A 10,710-nucleotide genomic window follows, 5' to 3' on the forward strand; every position below is an offset into this window, starting at 1 on the left:
TAACATTTACATTTACATTTTAATCATTTAGCAGACGCTTTTATCCAAAGCGACTTACAAATGAGAACAATAGAAGCAGTCAGGTCAACAAAAGAACAACAACAGAATACAAGTGCCATGACAAGTCTCAGTTAGTCTAGTATAGAACACATAGCCAGTTATATAATTTTTTTTTTTTTTTTTTTTTTTTTTTTTTTATTAAATGGAAAAAAAGAGACAAGAAAAGGAAAAGTACTGTGTTAGTAGGTTAAGTGCAGGCGAAAAAGATGAGTTTTTAGATGTTTCTTGAAAATGAGTAAAGACTCAGCTGTACGAATTGAGATTGGGAGGTCATTCCACCAGCTGGGCACAGTCCAGGAAAAGGTCCGTGAGAGTGATTTTGAATTTCTTTGGGGATGGCACCACAAGGCGTTGTTCACTTGCAGAACGCAAACTTCTTGAGGGCACATAGGATTTAACCAGTGAGTTTAGGTAAGTTGGTGCCGTGCCAGTGGTCGTCTTGTAGGCAAGCATCAGTACCTTGAATTTGATGCGAGCAGCTACTGGTAGCCAGTGTAACCTGATGAGGAGGGGAGTAACATGAGCTTTTTTTGGCTCATTGAAGACAACCCTCGCTGCTGCATTCTGGATCATTTGCAGGGGCTTGAACAGTACATGCAGGAAGGCCCGCCAAGAGAGCATTACAATAGTCCAGTCTAGAGAGAACAAGAGCTTGGACAAGAAGTTGGGTTGCTTGCTCTGACAGGAAGGGTCTAATCTTCCTAATGTTGTATAAGGCAAACCTGCAGGACCGGGTCGTTGTAGCAATGTGGTCAGTGAAGCTTAATTGATGATCCATCACAACTCCTAGGTTTCTGGCTGTCCTCGAAGGAGTTATGGTTGACGAGCCTAGCTGTATAGAGAAGTTGTGATGAATCAATTGGTTAGCTGGAATCACCAGTAGTTCAGTCTTTGTAAGGTTAAGCTGAAGGTGATGGTCATTCATCCAGCTAGATATGTCACTCAGACAGGCTGAAATGCGAGCAGCTACCGTCGGGTCATCAGGCTGGAATGAGAAGTAGAGTTGGGTGTCATCAGCATAGCAGTGATAAGAAAAGCCATGCTTCTGAATGACAGATCCTAAAGATGTCATGTAGATGGAGAAGAGAAGTGGTCCAAGTACTGAGCCTTGAGGAACCCCAGTAGCAAGGTGGTGTGACTTTGAAACATCACCCCTCCAAGACACACTGAATGATCTGTCAGAGAGGTAGGACTTAACCCACAGGAGAGCAGTTCCAGAGATTCCCATCTTTCTGAGGGTGGACAGGAGAATCTTGTGATTAACAGTGTCAAAAGCAGCAGACAGGTCCAGTAAGATGAGTACCGAGGATTTTGAAGCTGCTCTTGCTAGTCGCAGGGCTTCAGTAACCGAGAGCAGAGCAGTCTCAGTTGAGTGGCCACTTTTGAAGCCAGATTGGTTGCTGTCCAGGAGGTTGTTCTGTCCAAGGAACATAGAAAGCTGGTTGAACACAGCCCGCTCAAGTGTCTTTGCAATGAATGGAAGCAGGGATACCGGTCTGTAGTTTTCAAAGAAGCGCTGGATTTAGAGATGGTTTCTTGAGCAGTGGGCTTACCCGAGCCTGCTTGAATGCTAAGGGAAATGTTCCAGATTGAAGAGAAGAGTTGATAATGTGAGTAAGTGAAGGTATGACTGAAGAAGAGATCGCTTGAAGGAGGTGAGTGGGGATAGGATCAAGTGGACAAGTAGTAGGATGATTGGACATGAGAATTTTGGAGACGTCCATCTCTGAGAGTGGGGAGAAGGAGGATAAAGAGTGTGCATCGGTCATTGTGAAGTTTTCCTCAGTCTGCGGTGTGGAGAATTGGTCACTGATGGATCTTGTCTTATTTGTGAAGAAAGCTGCAAAGTCGTCCGCTGTAAGAGTCGATGGAGGAGGTGGAGGCGGCGGATTAAGAAGAGAAGAGAAAGTCTTGAAGAGTGTCCGAGCATCACAGCAGCTGTTAATTTTGTTGTGGTAGTAGGATGTTTTAGCTGTGAAGACATTTGCAGAGAAGGAAGAGAGGAGAGATTGATACACACTGAGGTCCATAGAGTTTTTTGATTTCTGCCATTTCCTCTCTGCAGCCCTGAGTTTAGAGCGATGTTCTCGGAGAACCTCGGACAGCCAGGGGGCAGATGGGGCAGTGCGTGCTGGTCTAGACAACAGTGGGCAAAAGTTGTCCAAGCAAGATGTTAAAGTGGAGCAAAGAGTGTCCGTAGCACTGTTAATGTCCAGAGCAGAAAACTGAGAGAATGGTGGAAGAGAGGATGAAACCACAGCAGATAGGCGAGATGGAGAGAGTGAGCGTAGGTTCCGTCGAAAGGTGACCTGCGTTGGAGTGTGTGCCACTTCAGGAGTAAGTGCTAGGTTAGCAGTAATGAGGAAGTGATCAGATGTGTGCAGTGGAGTAACTGAAGTGGTGTCCACAGAGCAACAGCGCGTGTAGATGAGGTCAAGTTGGTTGCCCGATTTGTGAGTCGCTGTAGTGGACACTAGCTTGAGATCAAATGAGGTGAGCAGAGTTTTGAAGTCAGCAGCCTGGGGTTTATCTAAGTGGATGTTGAAGTCACCAAGCAGTACCAGAGGAGTACCATCTTCAGGAAAGTTTGATAGCAGCACATCCAACTCCTCCAAGAAGTTTCCCAGTGGACCTGGAGGACGATAAATGACCACAAAGTGAATTTTAACAGGGTGGGTTACAGTAATGGCATGTGATTCAAATGAACCAGTACCTGTAGATGATGGCTGAAGTTCAAATTTCCAATCTTTGGATATAAGGAGACCCGTACCTCCACCCCTCCCAGTGGTACGAGGAGTGTGGGAACAAGTGAAATTAGTAGAGAGTGCTGCAGGGGTGGCAGTATCTTCAGGTTTGATCCAAGTCTCTGTCAGTGCCATGAGGTTGAGACCGGAATGGGTAGCAATAGAGGAAATGAAGTCTGCTTTGTTAACTGCAGACTGGCAGTTCCAGAGACCAACTGGAATAGAGAGCATAGTAGTAGAGGTCAGAGGGACATGGCGTAGGTTTGTCAGACAGGCCTTCCTGCGACGTACATAGCGTGCTCTCCGAGTGTTAGTAGTGATAGTAGAGATCTGAAAGCACATAGTGACTACAAGTGTAAGATATTTGAGAGGCTATACAAAAAGTAAATAAAGAGAAAAGCAATACTCATGTGCCCCGTCGGTGTCCTTGCTCGGTGGAGTCGCGCAGGTAGAGTCGATTGTCTTTACACTCGTCGGTCTTCACACGAGGAGGGATCACACGAGGGTTGCCGCGACCGCTGCCGCGGTGAAACCTAGTGCTTTGTATTAGCCTGATTACCTGTGATTGAAGTCAGCTGGACACGCCTCGCTATTTAGCAGATCGAAACCAGGCAGTCCCGCGATAGGCAAATGCAAAACCAAGCGCCACTTTCAGCACGTATTAACCAGGGTAAGACACACAATTTAAACCCTAAAACTTTCCTAGCAATGATGATCACACACTAGTCTGATGAGAAAACAAGACAAAACACTCACAAGCTGCTGTCCTTCTATGTTGCTCGACTGTTTCTTCTGACAAGTGCTTTCCACACAGCTAATTAAGTACTTTCACTGGCTTTGGCCACGCCTCGCTATTTAGCAGAACGAAACCAGGCAGTCCCGCGATAGGCAAATGCAAAACCAAGCGCCACTTTCAGCACGTATTAACCAGGGTAAGACACACAATTTAAACCCTAAAACTTTAAAACCCTTAAACCCTAAAACTTTCCTAGCAATGATGATCACACACTAGTCTGATGAGAAAACAAGACAAAACACTCACAAGCTGCTGTCCTTCTATGTTGCTCGACTGTTTCTTCTCCTCTCCTCTCCTCTCCTCTCCTCTCCTCTCCTCTCCTCTCCTCTCCTCTCCTCTCCTCTGCTCTTCTCTCCTCTCCTCTCCTCTCCTCTGCTCTCCTCTCCTCTCCTCTCCTCTCCTCTCCTGTCCTCTCCTCTCCTCTCCTCTCCTCTGCTCTGCTCTTCTCTCCTCTCCTCTCCTCTCCTCTCCTCTCCTCTGCTCTTCTCTCCTCTCCTCTCCTCTCCTCTCCTCTCCTCTCCTCTCCTCTCCTCTGCTCTTCTCTCCTCTCCTCTCCTCTCCTCTCCTCTCCTCTCCTCTGCTCTTCTCTCCTCTCCTCTCCTCTCCTCTCCTCTGCTCTGCTCTGCTCTGCTCTTCTCTCCTCTCCTCTCCTCTCCTCTCCTCTCCTCTCCTCTCCTCTCCTCTTCTCTCCTCTCCTCTTCTCTTCTCTTCTCTTCTCTTCTCTCTTTATTTCTCTCCTCTCCTCTCCTCTCCTCTCCTCTCCTCTCCTCTCCTCTGCTCTTCTCTTCTCTTCTCTCCTCTCCTCTCCTCTCCTCTCCTCTCCTCTCCTCTCCTCTGCTCTGCTCTTCTCTCCTCTCCTCTCCTCTCCTCTCCTCTTCTCTCCTCTTCTCTTCTCTTCTCTTCTCTTCTCTTCTCTCTTTATTTCTCTCCTCTCCTCTCCTCTCCTCTCCTCTCCTCTCCTCTCCTCTCCTCTTCTCTTCTCTTCTTGTGTTTAAATTTCATCCTTGAAAATCAATCCTCCATCTCTGTCTCCCTTGGCAACAGGTTATAATCCATGGTTGCGAGAAGTGGTTGCTAGGTGCGTTGCCAAGATACAGACCCCTCTTCACATCGCAGCGATGTGGGACTCGTGCGGTCTGACATGATGGCAGAAACACAGAAAGCTGATCTGAGGAACATCTCTGATCAAATCTCCCGAATGTGATTATCAGCAGATGAAACCAAGAGAGAAATGTGGTTCAGATTTAGTGCACTTTTCTGGGTTCACAATGCAGACATGGGGACTTGTGACTTGGTGACTTGGACTCGAGTCGACTCGAGTCGCTATTTTTAGGACTTGAGACTTGACTCGGACTTGGAAGTTAAAGACTCGGGACTTGACTTGACTTGAGACACGATGACTTGAATGACTTGAGTGTTAATTACATCATGTTTTCAGTTTGAATATAAAATATATAAATTATTTTTTTTAAATAAAGTTGATTACTCAGCTGGAGCGCAGGCTGAGAATAGCGTCGTGACTGGATCAGGACACTATCATCAGTCATGCCCTCTCTACCTTACACACACCACGCCCACTTAAATCAGATATCACATCACATCAACATGTCAGCCTGAGAGGTACCGAGGGTCATCGCTTTTGTCTTCAATAGTTCGCGCCTAAAAACGCGTGGAAAACGCTAGTCGCGCCGCTTTCTACTTCTTTCCAAAGCGCTCGGGCAGAAGTGCTCCTGGGGCGTCTGTCGTTGCTAAGCATCCATTACACGCTCTCTCTCAATGAAAACGCGGAAATTTCAGCAAAGGATAAATGGATTTCTTAGCTGAGCTTTCAACGTTGATAAGAGAAAGGATGAAGCTGATTGGTTAGTTATTGTCACATGACCTGCGGTGCACTTGCGGCATTCTGAAAAGTTTAGATGTTGAGCGCGTTGCTTCCATTATGAGCGCGCATACCGCGCGCCTACATTGGAAATAACGAACTTGCGCGCACAGAAGACGTGATGTGAACAGCCCCTAATGATCCGCTAGCAGGCCGTCAAAAAAACGTATTCCAGGGGCGGCGCTAGGGCTGGGCTAAGGGGGCATAAGCCCCCAATATTTTGTTACCTTGTCTTTCTCATAGAGCAAAACAATTAATCAGAAAAACTAATGTAGCTGCCGCGATTACCCAATCATGACAAGTGCATATTACATACATATATATATATATATATATATATATATATATATATATATATATATATATATATATATACAGTACAGAATATAAATATGACGTATTTTCAGTTGTTTCATACTTTTTTGTTATGTACAGTACAGACCAAAAGTTTGGACACACCTTCTCATTCAAAGAGTTTTCTTTATTTTCATGACTATGAAGATTGTAGAGTCACACTGAAGGCATCAAGGGCTATTTGAGCAAGAAGGAGAGTGATGGGGTGCTGCGCCAGATGACCTGGCCTCCACAGTCACCGGACCTGAACCCAGTCGAGATGGTTTAGGGGTGAGCTGGACCGCAGACAGAAGGCAAAAGGGCCAACAAGTGCTAAGCATCTCTCGGGGGAACTCCTTCAAGACTGTTGGAAGACCATTTCAGGTGACTACCTCTTGAAGCTCATCAAGAGAATGCCAAGAGTGTGCAAAGCAGTAATCAAAACAAAAAGTGGCTACTTTGAAGAACCAAGAATATTACATATTTTCGGTTGTTTCACACTTTTTTGTTATGTATATAATTACATATATAATTCCACATGTGTTAATTCATAGTTTTGATGCCTTCAGTGTGAATCTACAATTTTCATAGTCATGAAAATAAAGAAAACTCTTTGAATGAGAAGGTGTGTCCAAACCTTTGGTCTGTACTGTACATAACAAAAAAAGTATGAAACAACTGAAAATACGTCATATTTATATTCTATACTCTGAGAGAGAGAGTGTGTGTGTGTGTGAGAGAGAGAGAGAGAGAGAGAGAGAGAGAGAGGAGAAATGTAACAGTTTAATGTTGTATGTAAACTGTGTTTGAGAGAGAGAGAGAGAGAGAGAGAGAGAGAGAGAGAGGTGTTCAGAGAGGAGTCTGTTGGGTGTTTAGTTTTATGGACTCAATGTTGAAAATGTAAAACATTTCAAACACTGTTGGCAGAAGTGAAAAATAAATAATTTTAGGAAGTTACAATTTTGTTTGATTCCATGATGTATTTTACTGAACATGAGTATTTACAATGCAAATCCAAATTATTTTAATTTACTGACAGTTACTTATATCTTGTCTTTTAACTTTATTAAGATCAGATTCTGCAGGTAAAATAACAATATTAAGGTGACTTGACTTGACTTGACTTGCCCAAGAAAAAAATACTTGGGACTTACTTGAGACTTGAAGGTTAAGACTTGAGACTTACTTGAGACTTGCACATGTGTGACTTGGTCCCATCTCTGTCACAATGTGGTTTAGATCTGGATTTGAATCAACATCACTTTAATAAACTCAGTGAAGAGGGAAAATAACCTTGAGATTCTGATGCATCTTTAAACAAGCCTCGAAGAACATCCCATAAACACAGGGTCACTTTTATTGGTTCTTTTCCAACCGAAAAACACATTTCACAAAATCATTTCACAGTTTGCTTATGAGATACATAAAAAATTCCTCATTTACAGAAAAACTCAAACCAAACCTCAAACCAAAAATCATTTAAACAGATTTTTACAGCAAAACTGCAAACAGTATTCAGAAACTTCATATAGATGATTTTACATTTTAACAGAAATCTCACGTTTTTCTTACACATCAACACATGCATTCATTTAAATACTTTTATGTATTGATTCAGTGTGTATTTTGTCATATTTTTTAATATTACAAAAGATTTCTATTTCATATAAATGCTGAAAAATGAAACGCATCACAGTTTCCACAAAAATATTGAACTGTTTACACACTGATAATAATCAGAAATGTTACTTGAGCAGTAAATCATCATATTTTCATGATTTCTGAAGATCATGTGACACTGAAGACTGGAGGAATGATGCTGAAAATACAGCGGAGCATCACAGAAATACATTACACTTTAACAGCTATTCATATAGAAAACAGCTGTTTTTTATAGCAAAAATATATCACGTTTGTTACTGTATTTTTGTTTCGTTAACATAAATGCTTCAGTGGTGAGCAGAAGAGACATCAAAACATTAAGAAAATTGCTGCAGTTCTCGGTGTCTCCTGTAGAGGTCAGTATGAGAACACACAGCTGTGTCATTTCTAGACATTACAGTATGGAAATACTACAACATCAGATGCCATTTGATCCCAAAATGATCTCATTCAGATGAATCATCCGAGTATGTGCAGCTTCACATCTTCTGATGGGTTATTTTCCTGGATGCGGAGACCCAGATGAATGTCTAGTTCTCGGAATAACACCCATTATGTCTTCTGATCCCACTGAAATGGATTATTTAGATTTTTGTCCATTTGTGACAGGTTCACGCTGGGAATCATGAATTTAGGAGTGAAAACAATGTTTGATTCTGGCTGAATACTTTGTCATACAGCCAATGTGAGGCGGAAATTGGATTTGGAAACAGTGTGCAATGCATTTTGATAAATTTACATCAAATCAACCTATGTCAAGCAGCCCGAGGAGAGAAAGAGAGAGAGAGAGAGAGATGCTAATATTCAACAAAACCCAGAAGTTTAGCTGGTTTCATCAGTTTCCTGTCAGACATGTTTTCATCCATGAAACACTTTAGCTCCCTCGTAAAATTATCTTGAGAACATTAAGAATCCACAAACATTATGATAAAGGAGTATCTTCGTCTAATCCTGTCCAGCATAATGATAATGTGCACCGGGGCTAGTTGTCACATGGTCTTTGTCTCAGGTTTGGATTAATTTTTTTCTAGTGGTTTTAGAGAATTATTTTCAAACCACTAGTTCAAAACTGTACTAGACTAAAAATAAAAATAGTATAGGTCTGAGGATGTCCATTTAAACAATTTTCAATGAAAAATAGTTACATTTCACAAATAATTACAAAGTAGAACATTGAATTAAATATTAAATAGTGAAGAAATAGTATTTTCCTGTAAAAAAAAAAGTGTTTTTTTTTTGTGTTGTTGAATTCACATTAATAAAAATACTTATTAATTTCCAAATTGTTAAAAAAAACTTATTTTGTCTTGATATTGATACATTTTGGGGCAAAAAAAAAAAAAAAAAAAAAAAAAATATATATATATATATATATATGCACACTGTAAAAAAATTAATCTGTAAAATAATGAAAAGTACTAGCAGCTCATTGCACACAACGTTATCTATTAGTTTTACAAACAATTCTGTAAACTCTAACTCTAGATATATATATATATATATATATATATATATATATATATATATGTACTCTACATGCTTAATTAGCATTTAAATACAACAAAATATCTTTAAGGACAATAAGAAACTACTAAAATACTAGCTTTTATATTAAAAAGGCATGCTAGCTTATATATAAACTCTCCTGCATGTACAGTAAGATGATCAGATTTAGTTCTGCTGATTTTGTGGTGATTCTGCGTTTCGTGTCACGCTGGGAAACGCCCCCTGACTCGCTGACACACATGTGATGACTTCTGTAATTGGTTCCTCCTCTAATTGAAACGTTATAAAAATGCATCTGTTGATGTGGCAGTGTAATTACCGTATGCACAGCGCTTGATGAATTGACATGTTGGATTGGTAATTGCAACGGGTAAAAAATGCAGACAGCTTTTGGCCATCAGCTCAGATCTGTTAATGTTCTCCACTCAGCAAGATGGATTTGCATTTCATATTCTCAAACGCTCTGCAATTTGTACTGCTTTGTTTCGCCTAAAAGACTTATTTCTGTGCTGCTCAGAGAAAATACAATCACCTGCTGAGCAAAACATCAGCTAAACACAAGAGATGTGATGTGCAGAGGGATTTTTGCCCCATTGATTAATTATAAAGTTTTTCATATTTTTTTAAAAATCCTTTTTTATTAAAGTTTTCACTTTAATTTGACTTTTTTTTTTTTACTTTATTGTTTAAAGTTTTATTAGTTTAAATTTATATTAATATGTCTATATATGTTTTATTTGTATTTTTCTTTAGTTTTAGTGTATTAAGTTTGAATTATTTTTATATTTATACATTTTAATTTGACAGTTTTAGTAAGATTGTTTTGCTTGTCATATTATTAGTTTTAAATTTTGTAGATACTGTAGCTTTTATTAGTTTTAACTAGTTTTAGGTTATTTAGTTTCAGTTTTAGTTATTATTTTATATTGTATTATTTTATTATTAGGTTTAGTTTTTTTCAATATGTCTTCATAGCCTTTATAAGTTTTATTTATTAATTTTACTTTTAATTATTTTGGTTTTCAGACTAAAGGTTTCAGTATTTTTTGTCACTTTATAAGTTGTGAATTTTTTTATATGTACTTGCAGTTTTTAGTAATTTAATTAGTTTTAATTATTATTTATTTTTTATTTATACTTTACTTTTAGAGTTTTATTGATTATGTTTTTTATTTTTATTAATTTTAGTTTTTTTTATATGTGCATACACATTTTTATTTATTTGTTTACATTTATTCAATTTATTTTAGTACTTCAGCTTAAACTAAAAGACAATGAGAAATATTTCCTAGGCAATTAGCTGAAATAAAGTGTTTTTCCTGTAATTTAAAACCTATTTCAGTTAATGTTTATTTTTCAAGTAATGAATTTAAGCTTCTTTATGGTTTTAGTTTTAGTTAACTAGGATATTAATGACCTAAATAAAAAACCTATTATAACAGCAGAAAGATTCGATTTGCATTTCATAAATGATGAGTTCAGTCTAAAGGTGATGAATCCACAAGTGACTGCTACACAAGCTGAGAGAGGAAAACAGACGAGACACAAACGAGATGCAAATCATCATCGATTCACTCTCTCTGTATCAGCATCAGAATCTAAAGAGTCACCGCCTCCCACTGTAGTCATAGCAACAGGTTAATCAGCATCCTCTTGATCTCTCTGTCGCCGAGCAGGTTGCTAAGATACAGATGAAGAGAGCATCCAAACAAACCTGTGCAAAATAATAC

This window comes from Carassius auratus, chromosome 18 (assembly GCF_003368295.1).
Source record: "Carassius auratus strain Wakin chromosome 18, ASM336829v1, whole genome shotgun sequence".
Taxonomy (NCBI): Eukaryota; Metazoa; Chordata; class Actinopteri; order Cypriniformes; family Cyprinidae; genus Carassius; species Carassius auratus.